General features: G+C 47.6%; 1 protein-coding gene across 1 annotated transcript in view; it reads left to right on the top strand.

Annotated features, from left to right (window-relative positions):
- Positions 1-7,551: 7,551 nt before the first annotated feature.
- The window catches only part of LOC139051640 (uncharacterized), a 335,738-nt gene continuing 315,645 nt past the window's right edge, over positions 7,552-27,644 (top strand). Inside the window, exon 1 of the mRNA XM_070528585.1 lies at positions 7,552-7,638. The gene's annotated coding sequence lies outside the window, so the exon portion shown is untranslated. The remainder of the gene's footprint in view (positions 7,639-27,644) is intronic.

Raw genomic sequence — 27,644 nt, 5'->3', positions numbered from 1 at the left:
CAAGCCGGGAGCCAAGAGACCTCCGGGATGTCGCCAGCGCATCCGTTGTCGCGTGGTCGAGGGCCACACCAGAGCAGAACCTGCAGAACGAAAAGGCGTCGCAGGTAAGCGGCTGTTGTCATGGCTGTCGTGCCACCGACAGCCATGACAACACTGATACTAATACTGATACTGATACTGATACTGATACAACACGACTGATATTGCCGACTTCGTCTCTAAGCGCGTACAACTGATTCTTGCCAATTCCTAGTTTCTTCTTCACTGCTTTTAGGCTTCCTCCGTTCCCGTTCCTGAGAGCAAGTTCAATTCTATCCATATTAAACTTCCTTATGGCAGCCGTCTTGCGCTTGTTGATTATCTTCGAAAGTTCCGCCAGTTCTATTCTAGCTGTAGGGTTAGAGTCTTTCACACATTGGCGTTTCTTGATCAGATCTTTCGTCTCCTGCGATAGCTAACTGGCATTCTGTCTAACAGAGTTACCACCGACTTCTATCACGCACTTCTTAATGATGGCCATCAGATTGTCGTTCATTGCTTCAACACTAAGGTCCTTTTCCTGAGTTAAAGCCGAATTCCTGTTCTGTAGTTTGATCGGGAGTTCCTCTATTTTCCCTCTTACCGCCAACTCACTGATCGGCTTCTTATGTACCAGTTTCTTCCGTTCCCTCCTCAGGTCTAGGCTAATGCGAGTTCTTACCATCCTATGGTCACTGCAGTGCACCTTGCCGAGCACATCCACATCTTGTATGATGCCAGGGTTAGCGCAGAGTATAAGGTCTATTTCATTTTTAGTCTCGCCACCCGGTCTCCTCCACGTCCACTTTCGGCTATCCTGCTTGCGGAAGAAAGTATTCACTATCCGCTTATTATTCTGTTCTGCGAAGTCTACTAATTGCTCTCCTCTGCTATTCCTAGTGCCTATGCCATATGCCACTGCCACTTGTCTATGTCTATGCCACTTACTTGTCTCCCGCCTGCTTCTTGCCTACCCTGGCATTGCAGTCGCCCATCAGTATAGTGTAATTTGTTTTGACTTTAGCCATCGCCGATTCCACGTCTTCATAAAAGCTTTCGATTTCCTGGTCATTATGACTGGATGTAGGGGCGTAGACCTGCACGACCTTCAATTTGTACCTCTTATTAGGTTCACAACGAAACCTGCCACCCTCTCGTTAATGCTATAGAATTCCTGTATGTTTCCAGCTATATTCTTATTAATCAGGAATCCGACTCCTAGTTCTCGTCTCTCCGCTAAGCCCCGGTTGCACTGGACGTACCAGCTTTTTAGCACTGTATATGCTTCTTTTGTGCTCCTAACATCACTGAGCACTATTATATCCCATTTACTGCCTTCTAATTCCTCCAATAGTACTGCTAGACTCGCCTCACTAGATAACGTTCTAACGTTAAACGTTGCCAGGTTCAGATTCCAATGGCGGCCTGTCCGGATCCAGGGATTCTTAGCACCCTCTGTTGCGTCACAGGTATGACCACTGCCGTGGTCAGTTGCTTCGCAGCTGCTAGGGACTGAGGGCCGGAGTTTTATTGTCGTATTCATATAGGAGGTTAAAAAATATAAATTATGGGGTTTAACGTGCCAAAACCACTTTCTGCTTATGAGGCACGCCGTATTGGAGGACTCCGGTAATTTCGACCACCAGGGGTTCTTTAACGTGCACCTAAATCTAAGTACACGGGTGTTTTCACCCCCATCGAAATGCGGCCGCCGTGGCCGGGATTCGATCCCGTGACCTCGTGCTTAGCAGCCCAGCACCATAGCTACTGAGCAGCCACGGCGGGTATATACAGGAGGTTGTAGCCAAATACTGCACCAGGGTTGTCAACCCTGCTCTGGTGAGGGAAGTGCGTTACCGGTTCTGGTTACCGGGATCAGGCCGCACTCCAAGCCTGTTTATGCAATTTTATCAACACGTGGATTTTTTTTTAATCCCGTCGAAAATTGCGCGGCACCGGGATGCGAACCACGGTCCTCTTGCACGCGATGCGGATGCTCTACCTCTACGCCACCGCTGCACCCACAGTTCATAATTAACCTCAGTATTACTAATTACCCTCAATTAATTCCCGTTACGCTTAACAAATCTTATCGTAACTAATCCCATTATTCTTTATTAACCTTACTTACACTTGTACCTCTGAGTACCCACTATGCATAGTCAACATCATAAATCTCATTAGTCATATGTAGTCATAACGCGTTCTCATTTATACCTCCGTAAGACCTCATGTACAGGGCTCACGGAATGAAACGCGACGGCGAGTATTTGGTAGAACCCAGCATATGTGCAGAGAACTTGAGAGTACCACGTCATGTCGCTATAAATCTGGTCACTAAAGGTGACTATGACTCCGCTCTAAGTGTACACACCAAAGTTACGTCGATGTGACGCGAACTGCAGCCGGTGGAAACGAAAGTATGGGTATTAGTTAGCCCTTAATTGACGCGTTTCATTCCGTGGGCACTGTACACCTATGCATGCAGTGCATCGTGTCAACCTTTACAGGTAGAAAAACGGACGAAAGGACGGACGGACAATGTTCCGAGGGAAGAAGCCCTAGAATGCTTATGTAATAATATGGGTACGCCAGGAGTACCTAATAACTGCCCGGACTGTTCGCGCTTCCTAGTTTCCAGTTCGCTTGCATATCCAACGCGGATTGCCAGTAGCAGGAGTTACCCTGCAGGCCCCGCTCATTTGCGCAACGGTCATGCAAGGAGGGGGGTTCCAGCTAATTCTAGCAGGCGTTTGCCTATAGGCCATGCCTGGTTATTCTGGCCGCCAATAGATGACGCCACAAGAAGGCGTGCTTCTCCTTACTGACACTTGCTGGCGCTCTAAGCAGCCTCCGCAGAGCACGGGCCACGTGCTCTTGTGTTCCTTTTTATAAAGGACCAGCCTGTAAATGCAAACAATTATACCACTTTGCTGCATTTGCATTACCCTGGGTTGTTTTGTTCTTTTTAATTTCTACAAGAGGTAATTTGTTATATTATTATATCATCTTTCAGTTTTTTACAGTTGTGTCTAATTATTTCTTGACAACCTTACACCTTTGCCGCATTTGCTTTGTCCTAATTTCTTTTGTTCTTTTTAATTAGAACAGGATGTCTCCTGACAGCCTTGTGCTTGAGGACCTCCTTCTGTATGTTTTGTTGCTGTGCTTTAATCAAATGCGAAGCATTTCTTGGCGAACATTTGACATTTTGACGGTATCGATCTATCTAGCCGCCTACGTCTTGGTGCTCTCAGGGTCGTTTCGTTAACTTGGTATGTACCAAAATTGGCATAGTATGACAAGAGTGTATGAGGAAGATAAATGATTGGTCATTACATAAATACCGTGACATGCTTGTCATGTAGGTAATGAAACAGCCGCCTAGGTCTTAGTGATCTTATGGTCATTTCGTTAACTTGGGAGGCTGCTTCGCTTAACATCAGATCCCAGAGGGCGTGGGATCTGCCGGCTTTTTTTTTCTTGAGTGAAATAATAAAATTCTTCTTCTTCTCCAGAGCGCACTTTCAAAAGTGTCCATTAGGTGGCCATCACCGGCACTTTATAGGTGGTGCACTACGCGTATAGGCTCGTCTACAAGGTCAGCTGCATACCAGGCAATTTCACAGTCATCACAGCCATTAGAACACCGGAACCACTCCAGACATACTGGGGCTTGCGTTGATTACATTTTTAGAAATATCACCAAGCAAACGGAAAAATAGGGCTAAAGAAACGATAGGGAGGCTAACCAGCACTCAGTCCGGTTGGCTACTCTATAAAGGAAGAGGAAGCCAGGGACAACGTTCAGGAACGCTGAAGACGCAAAGGATCTGTAGTGTCTATCACTGCTTCACAGACAATTATTCAGTCCGGTAAGCCTTCAGAAACTGCCACAGCGATCTTCTTTATTTTTATGCAATGATATGGCAGGTCATTGTCCCAAACAAAAGCTCTTCTTTGGCGAAATATCTTTCATCCAGCTGGCTAGGAAAAATTCGGAAGACAAATTGTTAGTGTTGACAAGGAAATTCAGTCACATAGTGCGTGTTGTAGCACATTTCGTGACCCCAGGCTTTACGATCAGTTAAAGGTGAGTAAGCATCCGGAAACGCAATACCAAAGAGCAAGTGACAGAGTATATTTGCCTGACACCTGAGAGGCGCAAGTAACCGGTGCAGTACCACCGATGGGCTGAGCTAGTACGGATGCCAGTATGTTTCCACTTCTCTGAGGTAGCCAGGAAGTCACAAAAGTTTACCCAAGCGGCTATGTGGTTAATATTTTGTATTGAAGGAGTGGCTAATTTAGCTACGGGTACACCTAAGCAGCGTTCTTATTATTGCGATAGCAATTAAATGGACACTGCCGGGGAAATATCGGTTCGCCGTTGCCATCGCCGTGATGTTTCGTGTAAGTTTCCAGTGCGATGAATTAGACGCCCCCGCGCCGTATGCTGCGGGTGCGAGCGCAAGCGTGGAAGGCTGAGCCGAGAAGTATGGTGGCTTGACATACTTGATACGCTAGGGTCTTTCCATGCGTACAATGTTCGAGGTCACATGACGGAGCACTCGCTAGGGAAGGAGAACGCGTGTCTCCCCCGCTCGTCAAGCTGTGCTTGCACATCGCTTTTCGCATGGTTTAACGTATAGATGGCCCGCGCGCACTGTATTGGGCGTTATCTGCAGTGGGTGTCTGCGCTAAGGGTGGGATAGCTGATGGCTTCATGCTGCCTGCACCTTCCTGTGTGCCTAGTGTTGGATGTCGCGTGATCTCAAGTTTTGGAGATGCTATGAAACAATTGGAAGCGCGAGACCTTCGTTCCCCGTCGTCAGCGGGTCTCATCAAGGCAGCAAGTGCTGGCGGTCGTGGATTGAGCTCTGTTAATGCTTGTCTGTGCGTGTGACATCATATCTTGTTTAAGCAAATGTTTACTGCAATTTATAGGGTCGATAAACTACGAGCCTTCGCGTAATTATATAGTAGTTTGCTAGTGCCTTTTGCCTTTCGCCTTAATGATTCGCCTTTCAGGCAAAACAATGCTTCCGAAAATATATATGTGGACCGATGCATACCCCAGTTCTAGCAACAGAATAGCTAAAGTTGCTAGAATGGTTTTAAACAAGAACAGGATCTTCTAGATATAAAGCACCTTGTGGCGGGCAGCTAGGCTCCTGTCTCGCCTTGTTTCCTGCTTCATCAATAAAATGAAATAAAAAAAAAACTCACTGCACATCCTTTCTATGAAGAAGAACGTTCAGCGAAGCTGAGTGTGTGGGCTCCTTAGTGGCGTACTACACCTTCGCCGCGGGTGGGCCGGGCGTTGCATTATCTACGCAATGTTTTTCTCCAAGCGGACACGATAGTGGGAAAATAGCCTTTAACAGCTTCGCTGTAAAAATGTGCAGTTCTGACGCACATTTTCTGGAAGCGTCTAATGAAATGCAATAATTATGCCCATTTCATCCCTTCGTCTTTCTTGTAAAGGAGAATGACGTGCGCACATGTGCTCTCGCGCACCCGCGCTTCACTATACGACATTTCTTATAGTGCCTTGTATTGCTTCATTTTTCTCTATTTATTTCAAACGCACGTCTGATTAGGAGAATCGCTCCTAAAATGGGCGGTGCCCACGCATATGTTGCGCGACAGTTGGTTAAGGCGGTAGTGCAACCACGTATTGTTTATCAAGCCCAATTCCAGCAGTTGACGAGGGCACAATGGGATCGCCTAGAAAGTGTTAATCGCGAGGCAACGAGGGTCATCACTTGCCTTCCCCGCATCACTCCGAACGTGGCTCTCCAAGAGAATACACAGCTGAACACACTCGATGAGTTGGTGTAGCAGCGACGTGATGCTCGCAGGCTTAAGGCCAGCCTTTCACACGCAACGTGTGCTGTCAGGGCTTAGGCTTTTTCGAACTCCCTTCTACCACCACCATCGCCAGTTCTTCCTCCCTGGAAATTTGTACAGCTGAGCTATAACAAGCCAACTGATATACGTCGCCAGACATCAACTCACGCGGCGGCGTCGCTTAGTGACTGAATTATAGCTCAAGACGCCCACCTGACGCTTGTCTCCATCGTGCTTTACGTTGATGCAAGCATTCAAGACTGTGTAACTACCACTGCACTTTACTGCCCTTGCGCACCTGCCCTTAATAAGACGTCGCGGTTTCAAATCCAAGAGCCCCCTTCCTCCTTTTGTGCTGAGCTCCTTGCTGTTCGAGAAGCGTTGTGCTCTGTGGCCGCCTTTCCCATGGTCTCCACGCCCGTGTCGTCATTTGCACTGACGCCCTCCAGGTGACGCGGCTTCTGCGATGCATCAGTCACAGCCCTGAAATATGTAAACAGATCCATCTTCTGGTGGCACGCATCCCGCAGCCAATATCTATCGAGTGGATCCCACGTGACCTTCTAAGCTTCCAAAGCCGTGCGGATACTGCGACCCGTATAGCGACCTTTCCATTGTCACTGCCTCAGATCATTTACCTAGATAATGCCACCCTCCTTTAACAAGAAAGGAGCACCTCTGGCGCTGCACTAGTGCTCTGATACCTCCGTGTGCGGTAAACCTCCCCCCGCGGTCTTACCCGTGCAGAGGAGGTTGCGCTTCGGAGGATCCAGATCGGGGTTTACCTCACTCTTGCCGTGACTTGGAAGTGGCCGCACTTTCGCCAGTTATATCCTCGCCCTGGGTGTCCAGCCTGCAAGTCGCGAAATGCTGAAGCCGACATCCACCACCTGCTGTGGGATTGCCCTGCATTGAAACCGACAAGGCTGCACTTCGCAGCAGCGGGCTTTCGCCGCATAATCCTAGCGATTACACTGCGTGGAGGCAGGGAACGCATTATCGATCCCTCTTGCACTTCATTAGGTCAGCGAATCTTTTTTTCATTCATTTAAAGGGAAGCTGAAGCGGTTTTCAATGTCCATGAATTGCTGGGGTTAGGAAGAACAGACCTATTCATTTACGGTTCTGAAATGTTTTTCTTTATTTTACTAATATATGGGGCAGAAATAGCTTCCTAAATCCCCCCGCGGACACGCCCCCGTCGCCTCCCGGAGCGCCGGGTGAGGTGATTGCCAGAGGAGAGAACCGGCGAGAGTGACGTCACTCGCGGGGACCGTACTGCCGGACCGGCGTGCTGGCATGTTTCTTCCCGTCCTGCGCTTTACTAAACGACGCTACGGGAGATCTGTTGCCGCTCACGTTTGTTTTTTTTGCCATTTTCGTGAACTGTGCTTCATTTCTGTGCTGCGTGAGTGCCTACAGCCAAGGGCGCCCAACCTGCCCTCGTTCTGTGCACATTCGGCTGTGCGAACACAGGCGGTCGAGACGATGTGGTGTTTCACATGTTTCCGAAGGCCTAGAAACTTGCAGCGCAGTGGGTCCGTGCGGTGAGGAGAGATAATTTCGTGCCGACGAAATCAACTGTGCTGTGCTCGGAGCATTTCCGCGACAGTGGTTATCATCGGAGCTTGACAACGATGCGGGCAATCGGTATTCCAATTACATCGGCGCGACTGAAGCCCGGCGTTGTTCCGTCTATATTCTCCCACAAGACCAAGGACCTCGCCACCTCCAAGAGCGGACTTCGCCAAGAGGAGAAAGGGTGAGGTAAGGGTCTTAATGTGCACACGTGCAATGTTTTAAACAGATGATCACCTGAGTGTCGAACAAACGGCCTTACAGCGGCCTTTGACGAAGTGAGGTGGAGGCACAGCCGGGAATATGCACATGCGTGCAAACAGCTTGGCGTTTTCATCCTGTTTTTCCCCTCCGCTGTGTCATTAAACACTGTACTACGGCTGTTTGTACGGCGCTGTTTTGATGCGGTGAAATAACTGACCGGGGGTATGCTTGCACATTACGTGATATTTGCTATTCGTCCTGCCACGCGGTGCCCGAAGGTTTAGCTGTTCAGCATTCGTGTTCAAATCGCACGACATAAGGCGTTACGGTAATATTTTCATGCTCGCGATACAGTAGTTGAACTCAGCGTGTAAAAACTTCGTTGCGTAGACTTCGCACTCACAGCTTGCTACCAGCAGCGAAATGCCGCTAAAACGAGCGTCGGCACAGCCGCGCCCATGGCAAGGCGAATGGGCTCAAATAATGAAGTAACGTTGTGAGGTATTGAACTTGTCAGCGTTCGACGGGGTCTAGCCCAATACAGGCATCGCTGCTGGACAAAAAATGTTTTCTTGCCTTTAACTAGCTATGCATCACGCATGGCAAAATTATTATTTGAAAGTAAATGTAATACATTACTCATTACTTTCTTATTACGCTCATTGATTTGAATTACATTACCAACTGCCGCTTTCAAAAAAGTAATGGTATTACTTTACGATTGCTTCCAAAAAGTTTTCATGCACACAAGAAGTAAAAAGCAAAGTATAAAGGGACGCCAACCTTTCTTCAAGGTAACATACACTTGCCAACATTTCATGCCCTCCCCCCCCCATGTTCCTCCACGACAACTCACGACACTACCAACGTTCTGGCACCTTACACAACTTACTGGTGCATATTTAACGCAATTAATAAATTACTTCAGCCATAAAATTACAGACACCAAATATTTCACATTACTAAATCACTAGACAACAAATCCATCACAAAAATTACTGAAAAAGTATTTCAATTACTGGAAGTAATCCAACTGTTGTCATTTTTGCTGATATGCATGATATGCTGAAATTCATGACGTCCATGCCTTGCACTCTTTCAGGTTCTAGCAGAGCACTTTGAGAACCGAGCCCCTGATGAACCTGTTCCACTACGATCACCAATCGAAGACTTTGAAGCAGCCAGTGTGACAGAGGCAGATAATATTGAAGAGTTTGAAGTAGCCAAACGCGGCACTTATGTTCGCGATCGTGTAACAACACGCAAAAAACCACGGAACTTTAGACAAGCAGCAGCAAGGTGCTTGACATCGCGTAATTGCACCCGTGTTTACAATCTAATGAGAAGTTAGTGCTTCGGCATTCTTCCAGCAGCAAGTTCCCAGTGACACTTTAGCGCATTTTTCTCCCGCCATTGGAGTGTGTAGCTTTATGAAAAAAAAGACATACGTACCAGCTAAGATTTCCAACGCGCGAGAAGGCGCACACATCGCTCTCGCTGCTGGCACACTCAACATGGTCGTTGCCGCCATCGTTTTCCGTATCGGCTGTCGGTTCGAACATGTACGGCGAAAACACAAGCTGTCCGAGACAACGAGAACGTTCCATAATGCTTACAAATCAGCTATGAAGCCAGAACAGAACAGCGTGCTACTACACTCTGAAAGGGCGGCCGGCGCCGACCGGCGACTGCCGCGAATGACGTCACAGCGGTCCCGACCAATCACGGGCAACAGCGGCGTTCGCGCGATGCCTTGAGGCGCTGGTGCGCGTTTTCTTGGAAAAACAGCCGCTTGCCTTTCTTTCCGGCCTTTTTGAACCAGATATTCGTGTTCAGGGGACTCAAAACTGTAGATTGGATTGGATTGAATAACTTTAATGAAAGGTCCTGCGAGCTACGGGACGCAAGGTCCCATAGAGCGGGCTACTCCCACGTTGGGACCGGGAGTTGTAACTTCCTGGCCGCATCGTGGGCTCGCTGGACGGCCCAGAGCTACTCCGCCTGGTCCGTGCTGCGTAATTCTTCTTGTAGCCTGGCGGAGTCTTGATCCTTGTTTGCGTAGGTCCGACCACACGGCCAGAGCAAGTGATGTACGTCTAGTGTGCTATGGCAATTTTCGCAATATGATGTTTTGTATAGGTCAGTCATGTAGTGATGTAGTCTGTTCTGCGTGGGGTACGTGTTTGTTTGAAGCATTCTGAACGTGAGGGCTTGAGGCCTGGTGAGCTTTTGTGAATGCCGCAGAGAACTCATTTTTTTCGAAAAGTGTTTCAGCTTCCCTTTAATGATCCTTATTCACCCCCATCCCATACCCCGTATGCCCTGAGGCATTTACCCCCGCATTAAAAACATTCAAACGTACCGCGCGTTTCTTGGCCAATCCCCCATTATGGGTACGTGGCATAGCACCTAAATCATCATCACCACGCTGAGATAATCTCAAAGAGCTATTTGACGTTTACAAGGCAGAAGTGTACGCGCGATTGTGGCCTAGTGGTTAGAGAGCATCGGGCTGCTGTACTGGGGGAACGACGTTCGACCCCTGCATCGGGCACGTAATGCAATTTTCCTCGCTTATGCCGAGCGACCCAAGTTGGTACGACGGTTGATTTGTAGCCTAATTTCTTCAGCATACTACCCTTCCCTCGCCTCATCAACACGGTTGCCTCAGCTCAATGCTCTGGACTACCTAGTGACCCAAGTGATCCATACCATGGATCAAGGTAGTGACCGAAGTGGTAAGCTATTCGGCAAGAAAGCAGCACCCAGCCTGCCAGCAGCGACTGTCAGGAAAGTCAGGGAGGGTTCGCAAAGAAAGCTACGCTTTGGAAAAAAAAATTGCCTAACTGGTGGGCTGCGAACCAGCGTCCACAGCACAATAGCCCGATGCTCTACCTACGAGGGCTCACAGATGCACGCTTTCACACGCCACGTAGCATCGTATGGCCTTCAAATTTAGGCCAGTGCCGTAGCGAAACAGGTGGCAACATTTGGTCGCCGGAAAATAACACATCAGTCGTCACGCCGTCGCTGCCATACTATCGTCGCCGCCTTGCTGCTATCGTCAGAGAAACACAACTTCTTACCTATACACAAACGTGTTGGTCGATCTGGCAACGCTTCACAGGCCCCTACACGACGGCAAATACCTTCAAAATTCTTTGCATAAGATCGATTCTCGCAGTAGGGGAATCTGCAGAATATCTTTTGAGATATTTAAGCCCAAAGTGAGCCATGAAATAGATCCCTGCCCCACGTGGTACTCCTCCTCCCCCCCTCCTCCAAGTGATTGAAGAAAACTTCTGACCAAAGTAGCACATAGGTAACTTCGGTTTCACCATACGTTTTGTAGACGGATACCTCCAAAGTCGTCACACAAATGATTCCAGGTAGTCATTTTGCACCGGGAAATGACAGTAAGGTGCCGTGATAAGAAAAATTGAAAGCAACAAAAACTAGTGAAATGCTTAGAAATTATAGTTCGCCATATTGAGAGCGTCGAGGGAAAAAGCTTCTTTATTTATTTTAGGGTGGTCTTATTTCATTAGGTTTTGGACGAACCAATATAGCGATTTTTGAACTGGTTCGCAGCTACACGGATCGCCATCTGAACAGATCAAGTGTTACTTGTTATTATCAGATATGAGGTCGATACGCTGAACAGAAATGACTCACAATAGCGAAAGAAAGAAGCAAGAACTAGAGGCCCCATCTAATAGGATGCCTGCACAAACGTTTTTTACAAGGCCGAAACTGACATAAAGGTAACTTTTTTTTATTTCGAAAGGTTGCCCTTAGGCGTAATACAAAGGAACTTAAGAGTATATGAAGAGATTCGACTCGTGCAAAAAATCTAGAAGTGAACGATGATGTGGTCGATGAATTCAACGTTCAAGGACGGGTGGGTGGCCAGGCCGAAGGCCTGTTGACCGGAGGTGGTGGAGACGGCTTATATGAAGTCCTGGGCACGTGAGAAAGGTCACTTACTTCGCGGCATGCAGTATGTATTGCTAGGATATAGGGTGCAATGTGCAGTCGAGTGCGAAGTAGACACAGTGCACCTTTTAGGTAAAAAACAATCTATTTTTGCTTTTTTAGGTTTGGCCAATAAAAATATTTACGGGCGTTGTTTAAACGGACACGGCCACGCTCACAAAGTGGGAGCGCAATTATTCCACGTGTTCCAACCCTGCCGTTACATTTAGCGCTGCCTATCCAGTGGGGTACTTCAGTAGCTAAGGGCGTATACTACTTCAGTGCACGAGGTCGCGGGATCGATTTCCGTACGCGGCGGCCCCATTTTCCCGGAGACGGAATGCAAATAAAAAAAAATTTGATTTGCGACGCACATTTATAGAAGCCCTGAACCACTTTTTATTGAGGTCTAGAAATGCACTCGAAGTTAAATTAGACTGTTGGAAACACCTTGTCGCAAAAAGTACTTCAATTCTATCAGCGGAAGCGGAATCATTGCCAATCAACCATCTCGTAAGAAGCGCTTCCGCTCCTTCTTGAACGACATGCACTGCGAGGGCTACTGCAGAGCGGGGCGTGCCCACAATGATCCGCCTACTGAACGTCACCGTGACTTGGGATGTTCACGTAGTGACGTCCGATTTTGACGCCTACAATGCGCCAAACGCGGTTATTTTCAACGAGCCATGGTATCCACTATATGCTACGTAGCAGACCGCAGCTACATGCAACTGCAGCGTGTGCCTTGTGTACGACAGGGCATCAGTGCGCGCGCGCGCTCACATACTCTTCTTGCCGTGCTACGTGGGGTGCGCACCGGCTCTGCCTTGCACCAGTTTGACCGACGAATACTGACCATATCCAACTTGCACATTTTCAAGCGCTATCAGTAATTCATTACGAAGTGAAGTCTGTGAAGGCGTGAAGCGTGCGTGGGGTCTGACCTTCAGTTTCACCGGGTTCGAGGCTAGTTGAGTGTTCAAACCTAGTCGAAATCAGCGAGACCCGACGGTTACAACACCGATAAGCGGGATGGCCAGAGTTTAAATGCTACGCGGGTGGCCGCGGCCGAGCGTTAGCAGACGATAGTCGGCTTCTTCCGGAAGAACGTAATTATTATTCAGCCTGTTTATTAAACTACGTCAATAAGTACACACTGCAATAGTAGGAGCAAGCGCAGTGATACAAACAACCGTCTTGATTGATGTCAGCTATTCACCAATAGGAGCCGCGTATGGGAATCTGCTGCATTACGAGAGAGGGCTTCCAGAAAAAGTGTGAGGAGCCGGCTTCTGTTGAAAAGAGGGCGTTTGAGAAACACGTGACTTCATGCTCCACTTGCCAACTCCACGTGCCACGCACAACTGAAAAATTCGGGTGAGATGTTCGCAGCAGGATACGCTATCTTCGGACTTTGTTTTTTCTCCAAGCCCAAGTGGTGGTTGAGGACCCCCTTAAGATCCCCAGATGGTCAAAATTAATACGAAGCGCCCCAACAGCCTCTCTATTGCCTTTGGAATATGAACACCATTATTTACTTGATTTTGAGTTGCGTAGTCACTGTGGACAACGATTACTATTATTTGCCAGATGAAATTATTTAGCGTACGCGGTCAGGGGCTTTTTAACACGGTTCTGATTTTCAAAAGAGCATTTTCTAGAAAACTGGGGCACGTCGCTACGGTGTCTGCTGAGCAGTCCGTGGGCCGAAATCGTTGCCGTAAACAACCGGCACCGCTTTCGGGAAGCAGATAGAAAGAGATGGTGAAACGCCGTCCTCGCGAACATCTAATGACTTGATGACTATAGCGCCGAAGTGGAAGATGACGAAGAAAATGCTTGGGTCCGTAAACCTTTTCTTGGTCCTCTTTCGCTTGCGCGCTGTAGTCTTCACAACATTGACAGCATATTAATGAAATACATAATTCTACAAAAACATGCCCAATTACGCGAGAAGTCTAATATAATCCCGATTGGAAATTGAATTTGAGTGGAATGAGAAATTGCCATCTGAACACGAGGCTTTATTCGGAGCACACGCACAACCTAAACTGCGTAAAAAATTCCCGTTGGGCCCATCTCACGATGACTGCCCACGTTGATGCTATTACCATTCAATCCACATCGCATTGCTGATAACACCTTTATTTACAACCTGGTGGTCATCTTGAGATTTCCGTTGCTTACACTGTTCCCAGTAACGGTCCACTCGGCTATGACACTCGCTCGCCATTGTCTGCTATGATGGCAGTATGATAACGACTGCATGACAATGACGAAGTGACGACAATGGAATCACGAAGAAAGAATGACGTCGATGGAATAATGAGGAAGGTACGACGACGATGGCATGGTGATGAAGGTATGAGAGAATAGGATGACTCAGCGGAAATGCCGACTATAGAACGACCACGATGGCGTCACGAGACGACATTATAAAAATTAATGAATGACGTCGATTGTATGACGACGACACGATGACGACGACGGCATGGCATTGACCACATAATTGCGATTGAATGCTGCTAGCATGAATACGATGTTAAGACAAGTAAGGAGTGACGTCGATGCCGTGAAAAGGGCGGTATGACGTTGACGGCACAATGACTATGGGATGTCGATTCTTAAAATTATGACGATGGTACGATAACAGCGTGACCGCGACGGCATAACCCCAATGAGATGACGGTGACTCTGCAACGATGAGGGCGTGACGACAACGACATGTCAAAAGTGGCATGACAAAGCTGGAATGACCACGATGGAACGACCCCGACAGCATCACCTCGACGGTATGGCAATTGAAATGCATGGCGATGACTATGACGATGACGCAATGACGACGATGGCAAGACAACGGCATGCATGATCACGATTGAATGACGGCAGCGTGATTACGGCGGCTTGATGACTACAGGCAGCTTTAAAGTATTTGTTGTAATTAAAAAGCGGAGTAAAGAAAGAAAGAAAGATAGATAGATAGATAGATAGATAGATAGATAGATAGATAGATAGATAGATAGATAGATAGATAGATAGATAGATAGATAGATAGATAGATAGATAGATAGATAGATAGATAGATAGATAGATAGATAGATAGATAGATAGATAGATAGATAGATAGATAGATAGATAGATAGATAGATAGATTTTCAAGGAGGCTGAAGTGGTAATGCACTAAACCCATACGTCCACTTCGATTGTAAACCGCGGCGGTGGCTTACCGACTAAGGTGTAGCGCCGCTAAGCGCGACGTCGCGGGATCAAATTCCGGTCGCTCCGGCTGCATTTCGATGGGGACTGAATGCGAAAACGCCCGTGTCCCGTGCATTCGGGGCACGTTAAGGATCCCCTGGTTGTCAAAACTAATCTGCAGTCCCCCACTGGCATGCATCATAACCAAACCGTGGTTTGGTACGTAAAATCCCAGAGTTCAATTCAATTGACTTCGAATGGCAGCCATTTCTGATGCAGTGCATGTGTATACACTACGTCATACTTTTTTGTGTACTTCTGCCATTTTCAAGGAACATTGGTACACCGGTATCAATATATAGCTGGTTGCACTGAGTATTTCTTACTAGTAACACCGAGACCCATTTCACTAGAATGACAGATTAGAACCACAATTGTCTAGCGCTAGATTTAAAAAAAAACATAATTTTAGTGTCTTGTAACAACAATTCGAATGAGTAGCGGCCTGCCTTTTAAAGCTCACGCTTCTCGGTTCGATTCAGGTTCAGTTCCAGAGTGAAGCCTATAACAGGTCGAATCGATTCGGAGCTTTCTGAACCGGTTCTTCTACTTTCTCCGAGCTCTCCTAACCGGTTCATTCGGGTGCAATTGGGTTTGAAGAAATAAATACCCACATGTGCCTCCGGCTTCCGCAAGAACGCGTGGTACACTCGGAGAGATAGATAAAACTTTATTATGTCCTTGATGGGGTCCAGGAGTGGCGGCGGTCGGGAGACCAACCCCCAATCCCCCCCTTCCTCTGACGGCGGCCAGTCCTTGCTTTCTGGTGGCGTCTTCGGCCATCGGGATGGCCCAGAGCAGCTCATCTTGGCCCAAGTTGAGCAGTAAAGTGTCCTACTGCTCGGTTGTGGTTGTGATGCGTGCAGCGTTAGTGCGGTAGGTGTTGGTGGGTGAGGCTTTGGGGCATTGCCAGATAATGTGATCGAGGTCAGCACGGGCCTCGCACGCTTTGCCGAGTGGGGAGTACGCATCTGGGTAAATGCGGTTGTATAGCACGGCATTCGGGAAAGTTCGCGTCGGAAGTAGTCGCCAAATGGTGGATTGAGACTAATTCAGCATTTCGTGTGCTGGGGGTTAGCGTAACCGCTCTCTGCGGTAGTGGAGGAGGATTTCTGTGCATGTGACCATTCGGTTCCGCGCGTGACCGCGATGCAGAACAGAGAGCTGGTCAGGATCGGAAGACTCAGGTGAAGGATGATGCGACCGGTGTGCGAGAGCTCAGGAGGAATCGTGGGTGGCTACGTTTCCAGCCAGACCTGTGTGACCTGGGGCCCAGATGATCTGGACGTGGCGTGGCCTTGAGAGAGGAGTGCCAGAGAGTATCTTCTGCGTTTGGGGCGCTATCAGACCTCTTGTGTAGTTGCGAATGGCCATTTTCTAATCGCTGATGATGCAGTGACCATTGATAGCCGCGTAGGCTAAACTGATGGCCGTCTCTCCTTCTTCGGATTGCGAGGTGAGTATTGATGCGACCGCAGCGAGGCGGTACTGCAAGCCCGCGACGGCGACGAGCGACATGGCATTTTGGTTCGGGTATTCTGCTGTGTACACGTAGCCTACGTTAGCGGCTTGGTCATAGCGCTTTTGTTTAGCTCCTTCAGCACTTCGCTCCGGATTGCGTTCAGGGTGCATATTGCGAGGTGTGGGTGGGATAACTAATTGAGCGCGAATGTTTGGAGGGATGGGTACTTTTGGCCCGAATCGGGTGGTGTAGGTTATGCCCAGGGTGCTTAGAATTTGCCTGCCCATGGTGGCATTGGCGAGTCGATCATTTTGGCTAATACGATGCGTTTCATTAAGGTCGTCTACGGTGTTGTAAACGCCGAGGGCGTCCAGTTTCTCGTTAGATCGAGGTGGAGATGCGAAGATGTAGGGTTTGTTTGTAGGCCCTCTTGATCTTGGTATCGAGCTTGAGCTTGTCACTTGCATTGAGACTAAGGTACGGGGCGACATAGGTGATCCTGCTGAGAGCGTAGATGGTTACCAGGCGTATAAGGTTGTTTTCTTTCATGCCGTGATGTCAATTTGCGATACGTGCAATGAGGTGAGTGGTTTAGTGTACATGAGTATCTAACTGCTTGAGTATCTCCATGTTTCTCCAATTTTGTTGGATGCGTAAGCCAAGGATACGGATGCTAGGTACAGTAGGTATGCGTTGCTGATGCACGTGGAGTTCTATCCCGGGGGAGGGGGGGGGGTGAGGGTCTGGACGTTGACCTTCCCAATTAGGCTTGTACAGAAGGAGCTCCAATTTCTGTGGGGAGCACTCCACGCCGCACGGTTCTACGTATGTAACGACCTCGTTGATGGCTTGCTGCAGCGTGTCTTGGATGTCTCCGTCGCTGCCCCCAGTGACCCACGAAGTGACATCGTCTGCGCAGAGGCTATGCTTGAGGTTGGGGATGCTAGCTAATGGAGGCGGTGGTCCCAGCAAGACCGCATTAAACAGAAAAGGGGACAGAACCGATCCTTGCGGCGTGCCTTTGCTGCCGTGTGGCCGTGTAAACTGTGAGGAAATTCTTCACGTAGTTATATGTTCGATGTCCAACCTGGAGTTGTGCCAGTTGGTTCAGCATGGCCTCATGCGTGACGTTATCGAAGGCCTTGGTTAGGTCTAGCCGCAAGATGGCCCTGGTGTCCAGCCTGGAGCAATTATCGCCATCGATAATTTGGCGCTTCAGCTGAATCATCATATTTTGAGCAGAAAGTTTCGGGCGGAAGCCAACCATGGTATTGGGGAAGAGGTCATTGTCGTTCATATGTCGTTGTAAGCGTGTGAGGATGACGTGTTCGAAGACCGTTCAGACACATGAAGTACGGGAGAAAGGGCGGAGGTTTTCGAGTAGGAGGTGCTCCCCTGGTTTGGGAATCATAATAATTTTGGCTTATTTCCATTCTCAGGGGAGGTTTCCAGTTTCCCAGTAGGCGTTAAAATAAGCTGTGAGGTCTAGTACAGAATCCTCATCTAAGTTGCGAAGCATATTATGAATAATGCCATCAGATCCCGAGGCCGAGTCAGGGCAGTGTGCGAGGCTGGCTTCGCGTACTTCTCCTGCTTGTATGGGCGCGTCAAGGTGGTCGTTAGCGGTGCCAGTGTATGCTGGAGCGGGTGTAGTAGGTTGAGGTCCTGCGTATTGGTCTATCAACTCTTGAAGAACTTGTGCGTCCGTGCCCGGATGGGTGTGAATAATTTTTTGCAAGTTGTGCTGTTGTGTGTTCTTGCTGTTGGCCGGATCCAGGAGGCAACAGAGTATATTCGACGTTTTGGGCAGATTTGGCTGCCGCTCCATGCTGTCACATGTGTTATGCTAATTTTGACGAGTAAGTTGTTGTGCATAGTCTTCGGTGTCAAGGGTTAGAGTGCTAATACGTTTCCTGAGCGTTTGGCTGAGCTTGTTGCGTTTGTAACTGCCTTGCAGACTGGCGAGGGCTTCCCACATATGCAATAACTTGCTGTCTGCTTCCTGCAGATTGGCTTCCTCAGGCACCACTTTAGTGGCTTTGCTCACGTCTTGCAGCAAGGATGCGACCCAATCTTCCAGGGGGGATTGGGTACCGCAGAATGAGGTGAGGGCTCTGGCCTGCCGGAAAGCGTCCCAGTTCGTTATGCGAAGTTGATGGCCCTTGGGCTTTCGCGGACCCGGTCGAACTGTTCTTTTGATTAAGTAGTGGTAGCTGCCGAACTTATCTTGTGTGTTGATCCAGTCTGCCTGTGGAATTCGTTTGGCGAATGTCAGGTCCGAAGTAGTGTATCTGCTAACGATCTTTCCCATACGAGCAGGACAAGTTGGATCCGTGACAAGAGTAAGACCTAGATTCTGTCCGTCAAGCCATAATTGTCTTCCATTTCGGCGGTTCATTAGGTATCCCCATGCCACCTTAGGGGCGTTTAGATCCCCTACGATGAGCAGGTGGGCTCCTCTGGCTATTTGATTCGCTTTAGTGAAAAGTCGTAGAAACCTACGTTGTTTTTTGGGGCTGCTGTACACATTGAGGATGAAGAGGCTCTGTTGCGTGCGCCTTGCAGACGGGATGATCTCGAGGGGAATGTGGAGTGTGGTATCAATGCCTGTGTGATGCTGTATAACCAGAATGTTTCGCTTAACTAGTGTGGTTACTTGGGGCCTGCGGTTATCATTGCAAACTGCGGTGTATGTCGCGCATCCCTATAGCTTAGGCGGTTCTCCGGTCTCTTGTAATGCGTTAACATCGGGGGAAGTGTGTGGTGCGAGAGAGGTAATGCATTTCTCTAAGTGTGCTCCTTTTCGCCGGAAGCTCCGGCAGTTCCACTGTCAAATGCAGTAGGTAACTCATTCCGAATTACTCGCAGCCATCTTTCTCGGGACGCGAGTACGGCTTGTTTAGGGGACCTGCTCTGGGACGGAGTAGGGTGTTTTCCAATTCTGTCAAACGGGTGTTGCGATTTGAGCCAGAGTCGCGACCATGTCCTGAAGCACTTTGCTCATGTCATTTTTTTCTGTCACTGTTGTTCTCTTGCCGCAAAGGCTTGCTCAATTCTGGCCAGTAGTAGCGTTTCGAGTTTCGCAGTAAGGAGGGTGTCCATTGCGTGTTCAAGAGCCTTTGCAATGGAGGTGTCGAGCAATGTGGCAAGGTTACAGTCTAATGCTTCACGGAGGGTACGTTCTATCAGCAGTTGCAGCTGAGTGAAGGCCTCACAGCTGACATCTCCTTCTGAGTGTATGCTGGTATTGCCGCTTTTGAGATTGGTTCGAGGGTTTTGCGTTTGTGCGGAGCTGGTTGTTGGGTGCTTTGCGGGCAATCTATTGCAGGGACAGGAAGGATGTCTGCATTTGATGGTAAGTGTTTGGGTTGTGCGTCTGGAAGTTGTGATTCGAGCTTAGCGTTTTCTGTCTTCAGGTCTTGTATCTCAGCACGTAAGGATCGGAGCTCCTGCATGAAGCTGTGCATGGTAGCGTCACTAACTGTGTTCACTGAGATTGCTATAGGTTGTGTGGTGTGACCTGTGCAGGAGACAATGCTGGCCCAGCTTACCTTGGGAGCTGCGTTTTACACTTTAACTTTGGTCGTTCTAAGGCTGGCGTTTCGCTGCTGCTGCATCGGTGTTGAATCCGGTCCGCTCCGGGAGTGGCTGCGTGCCTGTGACTGACTGCGACCTCGCGAGCGTCTGCGTCCACGAGGCCGACTGCGTGCTCATGAGTAGCTACGTTTGGAAGTCTGCGGTTGTGGCGTCGACTTCAGTGTTGGCAGAGCTGAGTCTCCATTTGCAGAAGTCGATGGCCCTGTCTACTGGCACGCTCCTTGCAGTTCCAGTCGTAGGCGTTCCCACCGTCGTTGGAGTAGGAGGTGTGGCGTCTGGAAGTGCCGATGGCAGGCCTTATCATTAGTCGGGTGGTCTTTGCCGCAGAGCGCGCAGCAATGGTGACAGGGGTGATCAGCCTGCAGATTTACTGTGTCACGGCTCTTGCATTTCTTCTGGGTCGGAGTGAAGCATACATCAGCCCTGTGGCCGAAGTTCCCGCACATGTCGCAGACATCGATGCGCTTCTTATGTAGATAGCATTTGTATTCTACTCCGCGGTAGTAGACATGTTACGGTACTTGTTTTTCGTCGAATACGATGAACACAGAATTAGTATTGCCCATGCGTCAGGCCTGCAGAATTGTCGAGTTCTTGTAAACGAAACTGATGGTAATGTCTTCTTCCGTGTCATAAGAAGGTATGTAATGTATACCCTCCGGCGGTGTGGCGTATGCTGCGGCAGCGTAGCGGACTGCTCCGGTGGGGACGCTGTGCATGCGGCAATATTATTTGGCGTTAAACATGATTGGCCTGCTAACCACAATAACGTATTATCCGTGCATGAGCGGTAAATGTCGTCCTTTGATTCTTTGGTTGTAAGGCCCGTAATCTGCAGTATTGAGTCGCGTATCTGGGAGTCTCCTAGTTTGGACGCATTGAAACCGTCTCTTGGGCGAATGGCGATATTGATATCGTTCTTCGGAAGTCGTGGTTGCCGTGCTGCGCGTGGGCGTAGTGCGGACTGCTGCGTACTCTCGCTGCGTGCAATTGCTGCTGCACGGAGGGACCCGTGTATGAGTAGGGGTGATGCCTGCATAGTCTGTCGTGGCTTATGGTGGCTGACAAGCCACTCTGTTTCAAGGGTAATTTCTTCGGAGGCTATGTCCGTACCTTCAACCTCTAGATTAGGGGCTGTGCTTACATGGTCTCGAGGAGGTGCGAGTCGTTGGGCGAAGTCCTCGGGAGCCGGGCTAGCGACAGCGATGCCGCGCAGCTTCGTAGCTGCGGCGCACCTGGTTCTTGGCCAGACGGAGGAGCTGAACATCTCGTTAGGGTTAGAAATCTTGTGGCCGTAGAAACCCTCGTTCTGGGTTCCTGGCGTCGGGACTGGTCGTGATTAGTAGCTGACCACATCCGGAAACTGGTTCCGATGTTAGTTTGAGTCCACCGGTGGTTGTTTGGCCTCAATAATTTGAAATATACGGAGCCCATAAGAGGCGCGTGCACTCCGTACATTCGGAGAGACAAGTGCATTTGGATTACAACTAGTTCGAATTGTTTTCTTTTGCAGAGGCATAACTTAAACAAACATAAAAAAATGAGGCGCCATGCCCAGTGGTGCCTAAGCATGTCAGATTTGTAGATGCAGAGCCTATGTGGGCCATCATCATCACATGCATCCTCTGTGGCCATCAAATTCTCTTTTCTCACTCGACTTTCATGTCGTGTAGAGGAACACTTGAAAACACATCCTACGCCAAGAAGTCACGCTCCACTTATTGGAAGTTTTGAGCAGGTAACATTAAAAGAGTTTATAAACACTAATGTCCTGTGCGTTCGAGGAATTCTCGCACCACAGTGTAATTTCGGGGTCGGTTTTCTTTTTCTCTCTTTTTTTACTCGCGCCTCCTTCCATCATATTTATTTCCCTTTACGCTCTTACAGGCTAGCCCAGTTGGTCTATGCAGTAACTGGCTAATCTCCCCGTATTTTCATCTGTTCCTCTCTCGGCAGCTATATAATAGAGGAAAATAACCAACATAGAATTTTTTTGTCAGTACTCCACTAAATTTGCTCGCGCTAATTATCCCCTTTTTCCTGTAACAAATGAATATACCTAATCTAACACTTTACACTTACGCCACCTTCTCGGTAAGCGAGGAGACTATCTAATGCTCCCTCATCTTTTAAAATGTTCAATACTTAGAAGCATTTCTCTCGGAAACCATGCTTAGTTCAAGGGAATTTTCCATGTCTCAATACTTTCTCTTGTCTTATTCGAGGGCTGATTGCCTTGTTATCTGCTGTTAACGTACCTTTTTCTCAAGTCTCTAAATTTATTAAGGCAGTTTCTCGCGTGCGTACCACGGCAACGCACGTTTATATATCCGTCCGTTTCTCTACCGCGGATGCGCATTAGAACCCCGGCGCTGCAATTAGGCTTGAGTAATTTTCCTTTTCTTCCTTAAACTCATTTTCTTAACTACTGCACCCAGAAACAAAGGAACAGCGCTCGCATTCAATCCCGTAAATGGGAATATACATATATATATATATAATTATCAGTCATAGCACTCGTAGTACAGCCCTACGGGCCGTACTCTTTTCGAAAGTAGTCATATTAGAGGTATTATAATTCGACAAAGGTATTTCCCTCTCGTGAGCAGCACTCCTTGGGATAGTTACTTGGGCTAGCTTCCCACGCTAAGCGTGCCGCACTCGCCTCGCACCTGCTTAAGCTTTTCCTAGTCTTTAGAGCAGCTCGAGTTCCCTCTCACGGACGGGTGGCCATTTTTCCAAGAAAGTATGCCTTCCAGCCATGGCGGACAACATCAGTCTCTTTCTACGTAAGTACGAGGCTCCGCACAGGAGCGATGCCACTTTAATGTAACCTGGGGCATGAGCAACCAAGCGACTGAGCTATCTCTCCGGGCAACATCCAAGTGTCACGAGTTCAAATCCCATGTTCTCTTTATTTTTTTATTTTTTTCCTTTCTTTAACTCTTTTCTCCTAGTTTATCACTATGTCAGGCAATTGCATATCTTCGCCACGACCGCCCGCACGGGGACCCTCTTTTCTTGAAACACTTGTAAATTTTTTTCTCTATTGTTTATGACCACTCATGTGCAGGTCATAAACTACCAGATTTCCCCAGTTGAGTGCCATCTGTGCGGTTTAATCGACCTCAGATTAGTCGAACTTGACTGATCGAAGAAGGCACCACTGTAGGTTAAATCAGACGAAGAACTCTTGCGGTGTCGAAGAGGTAGAGTATCCGCCTCGCGTGCAAGAGGACCGTGGTTCGAATACCGGTGCCGCGCAATTTTCCACCGTATTAAAAGAAGAAAAAAAATCTGCGTGTTCATAAAATTGCATAAACAAGCCTGGAGTGCGGCCTGATCCCGGTGACCAGAACCGGTAACGCACTCTCTCACCAGAGCAGGATTGGCCACCCTAGTGCAGTAGTTGGCCACAACCTCATATGAATACAACAATTAAACCCCGGCCTTCAGTCCCCAGCACCCACGATGCAACTGACCCCGGCGGCGGTCAGACCTGTGCCGCAACAGAGGGTGCTAAGAAGCCCTGGCCCCGGTAAAAACTCCAATTAGCCTAGACTTGAAGAGGGAACGGAAGAAACTGGCAAATACGAAGCCATGCAATCAATGAGTTAGCGGTAAGAGGGAAACTATAGGAATTCTGGATCAAGCTACAGAACAGGTATTCGGCTTTAACTCAGGAAGAGGACCTTAGTGTTGAAGCAATGAACGACAATCTTATGGGCATCATTAGGGGGTGTGCAATTGAAGCCGGTGGTAACTCCTTTAGACAGGATACCAGAAAGCTGTCGCAGGAGACGAAAGATCTGATCAAGGAACGCCAATATATGAAAGCCTCTAACCATACAGCTAGATCAGAACTGGCAGAACTTTATAAGTTAATGAACAAGCGTAAGACAGCTGACAAAAGGAACTATAACCTGGATACAATTGAACATGCTCTCAGGAACGGAGGAAACTTAAAAGCAGTCAAGAAGAAACTAGGAATACGCAAGAATAAGATGTATGCGTTAAGAGACAAAGCCGGCAATATCATTACTAATATGGATGAGATAGTTGAAGTGGCTGACGAGTTCTATAGAGATTTGTACAGTACCAGTGACATCCACGACAATGATGTGAGAGGGAATAGTCTAGAGGAATTTAAAATCCCACAAGTAACGCCCGGAAGAAGTAAAGAACGCCTTGGGACCTATGCGAAGGGGGAAGGCTCCTGGGGAGGATCAGGTAATAGCAGATTTGTTAAAGGATGGTGGGCACATTGTTCTAGAAAAACTGGCCATCCTACATACACAATGCCTCATGACCTCGAGCTTACCGGAATCTTGGAAGAACGCTAACATAATTCTAATCCAGAAGATAGGGGACGCCAAAGACTTGAAAAATTATAGACCGATCAACTTACTGTCCGTTGCCTACAAAGTTTTTACTAAGGTAATCGCAGATAGAATCAGGAACGCCTTAGACTTCTGTCAACCATGGGACCACGCAGGATTCCGTAAAGGCTACTCAACAATATATCATATTCTCACTATCAATCAGGTGATAGAGAAATGTGCGGAATATAACCAACCCTTATATATAGCTTCTATTGATTACGAAAAAGCGTTTGATTCAATCGAAACCTCAGCAGTCACGGAGGCATTATGAAATCAGGGTGTAGACGAGCCGTATGTAAAAATACTGAAAAATATTTATAGCGGCTCCACAGCCACCGTAGTTCTCCATAAAGCAAGCAATAAAATCCCAATAAAAGAAATGCGTCAGGCAGGGAGATACGATCTCTCTAATGCTATTCACAGCGTGTTTACAGGAGGTATTCAGAGACCTGGAGTGGGAAGAATAGGGGATAAGAGTTAATGGAGAGTAATTTAGTACCTTGCGATTCGCTCATGATATTGCCTTGCTTAGAAACTCGGGGGATCAATTGCAATGCATGCTCACTGACTTGGAGAGCCAAAGCAGTAGAGTGGGTCTAAAAATTAATCTGCAGAAAACTAAAGTAATGTTTAACAGTCTTGGAAGAAAACAGCAGTTTACGATAGGTAACGAGGTACTGGAAGTGGTAAGGGAATACATCAACTTAGGGCAGGTAGTGACCGCGGATTCGGATCATGAGAATGAAATAATCAGTCGAATAAGAATAGGCTGGGGCGCATTTGGCAGGCATTCTGAGATCATGAATAGCAGGTTGCCATTATCCCTCAAGAGAAAAGTGTATAATAGCTGTGTCTTACGAATACTCACGTATGGGGAAGAAACCTGGAGGCTTTCGATAAGTATTCTATTTAAACTGAGGACGACGCAACGAGCTATGGAAAGAAGAACGATGGGTGTAACGTTAAGGGATAAGAAAAGAGCAGATTGGGTGAGGGAAGAAACGCGAGTTAATGACATCTTAGTTGAAATCAGGAAATAGAAATGGGCATGGGCAGGACATGTAATGAGAAGGGAAGATAACCGATGGTGATTAAGGGTTACGGACTGGATTCTAAGGGAAGGGAAGCGTAGTAGGGGGCGGCAGAAAGTTAGGTAGGCGGATGACATGAAGAAGTTTGCAGGGACAGCATGGCCACAATTATTACATGAACGGGGTAGTTGAACAAGTATGGGAAAGACCTTTGCCCTGCAGTGGGCGTAACCAGGCTGATGATGATGATGAACACTTTACTGACCATGCATTACGCATTATTTTTGTAAAAATCAAAGAAGGCGCCTAGTTCTCAGAGAACACGTAATATCATTTCGTAAAAGTAAGCAGTAAGCATTAACAGAACTATACAAATACAGCATGAATCTATAAATATGTACCTAATATGCTTAGAGGAGTCAAATAAGTAATGTGATGAAGAGAGGGGAGAAAGTTTAATGATACGAAATGCAGAGAGGTCCACCTGAGATACATTCCTCTAGGCAGCTACTTTGCGCTCGGGGGAGGGGAAGAGGAAAAGAAACAGGGCAGGAAGAGGTGCATGATGGGTGAAGATGACAAGAGAAGGGGGATGTCAAATATATAGCAAGCCATTTGGCCTACTCAAGCCTACAGTCCAGGCCCGTACTCTTTAAAAAGTCAAGTAAGGCCTGGATGGCCTTAAAGCTCGATTTAAGAGGAAGCTATAGCTCGGGCCGAACTCCGACGCAGCCTCTTGCAATACATGTAAAACGCAAAAACGTTTTTCTGAGATAACCCCTTGACCGAGTTTAATGAAATATGTTGCATTTGGGAGAGTAAGTGAAATTTTAGTGACTGTTGGAAGCGGAATTTCGATTTAGGGCCTGAATTTTGCTAAAGAGATTTTGAAATATTGGAAAGTTTCAAGAAGAATAGAAGCACACAATCTCTAAATTAATAGCTCTGCATCAAGAACAGATATCGCAGTCCTGCAAGCAGCATCTATTAGAAAATTCAAAGTGGACAAATTTGATATGTCATTTTACATTTTACGCCAATTTCTTACGTTGTGTAGAGGGGTTACGTAAAAGCTGTATTTCCTTATTAAATTTTTTGAGATTCATGTATACCATGTCTATTTTGTCCGCTTTAGATATGCTATTAGATGCAATTCACATAACTGTGATATCATTTTGCATTGACGACTTAGGGCGTTGTAAACTTGATAGTTAAGTTTTTTTAAATTTTGGATTTTCGCCACTTTTCAATAAAAAACTGATGAGATAAATAAAAAATTCGAAACCAGAAAGCGCCACTAGATTTCAAGTTTTTCTTTTAAATGCAACAAGCCTTGTCAAATTTGGTGTAGTAGTTACCGCGAGAAAGGAATTATCCTTTTTACATGTAATTAGATAGGAGCCCCCGAGCTAACGCTTCCTCTTAACGCCTCACCAAGGGTCTTAAATAACGTCATCCGACAGCGGCAGGCTGTCGAGGCGCCTAGGATCATTGCTCAACTTTTGTCGCTGTTCCATATACTGAAGGCATGACACAGTACGTGACCTAAAGTCTTATTCACTTTGCACAGCTCAAAGTCTGGAGACTCGTTGGGTCACATGAAGTGTACAGACCTGCGCGTAAACGCCACTCCCAGCCTAAGTCTGTGCAGAAGACTGGCACAGCTGGGTTGAGTTTTTGGTAATAACCAAAATATCATGGTAGGGTTCAATCTTTGCAGTCGTCTGTGGCGATTATCCGGATCGTACCATGTGCTTTTTTTGTCACTTTTCGGGTGTTACTTGACAGAAAGCAGTAGGCATTCGCTCTTTAAAAAAGGAATTGCAAGCAGTGACTTTGGTTCTTTGAGTGCCTTCTTTGCTTCGGCATCGGCCAGTTCGTTGCCGTGTACATCACAGTGATTTGGAATCTATTGAAGTGTTATGTGGTGGCTGTTCTCTTCCGCAAAAGTGTATAGGTCGGAACTTTGAGGAGCCAACACTGTAAGAATTTTCTTTCATTACAACTCTAACTAGCTGCGGAGCCGATTTCGCGTCACTGAAGAGTGCGGATATTTTAGAAGGCTCTCGCGAAATACAATGAACTGCCTCTGTGATTGCCACTGGTTCCGTGGGTGTTGGTGTCGTCTTGTTACGCGGACGAAACCATCGTGTGACGAGATGCGCAGGCACGACGAAAGCCGCACCTGATGCATGCGACGAGACCGATCCATCTGTACAAACCTTCACCGATGAACCATATTCTTGCGACATATAATCAAGATGTAGATGTCTGAGGCCCATGGTC

The sequence above is a fragment of the Dermacentor albipictus genome, unplaced genomic scaffold, assembly GCF_038994185.2.
Source record: "Dermacentor albipictus isolate Rhodes 1998 colony unplaced genomic scaffold, USDA_Dalb.pri_finalv2 scaffold_13, whole genome shotgun sequence".
In the NCBI taxonomy this organism is placed as follows: domain Eukaryota; kingdom Metazoa; phylum Arthropoda; class Arachnida; order Ixodida; family Ixodidae; genus Dermacentor; species Dermacentor albipictus.
The sequence above is the reverse complement of the archived record's forward strand: the minus strand, read 5'-3'. Positions and strand labels throughout refer to the sequence as shown.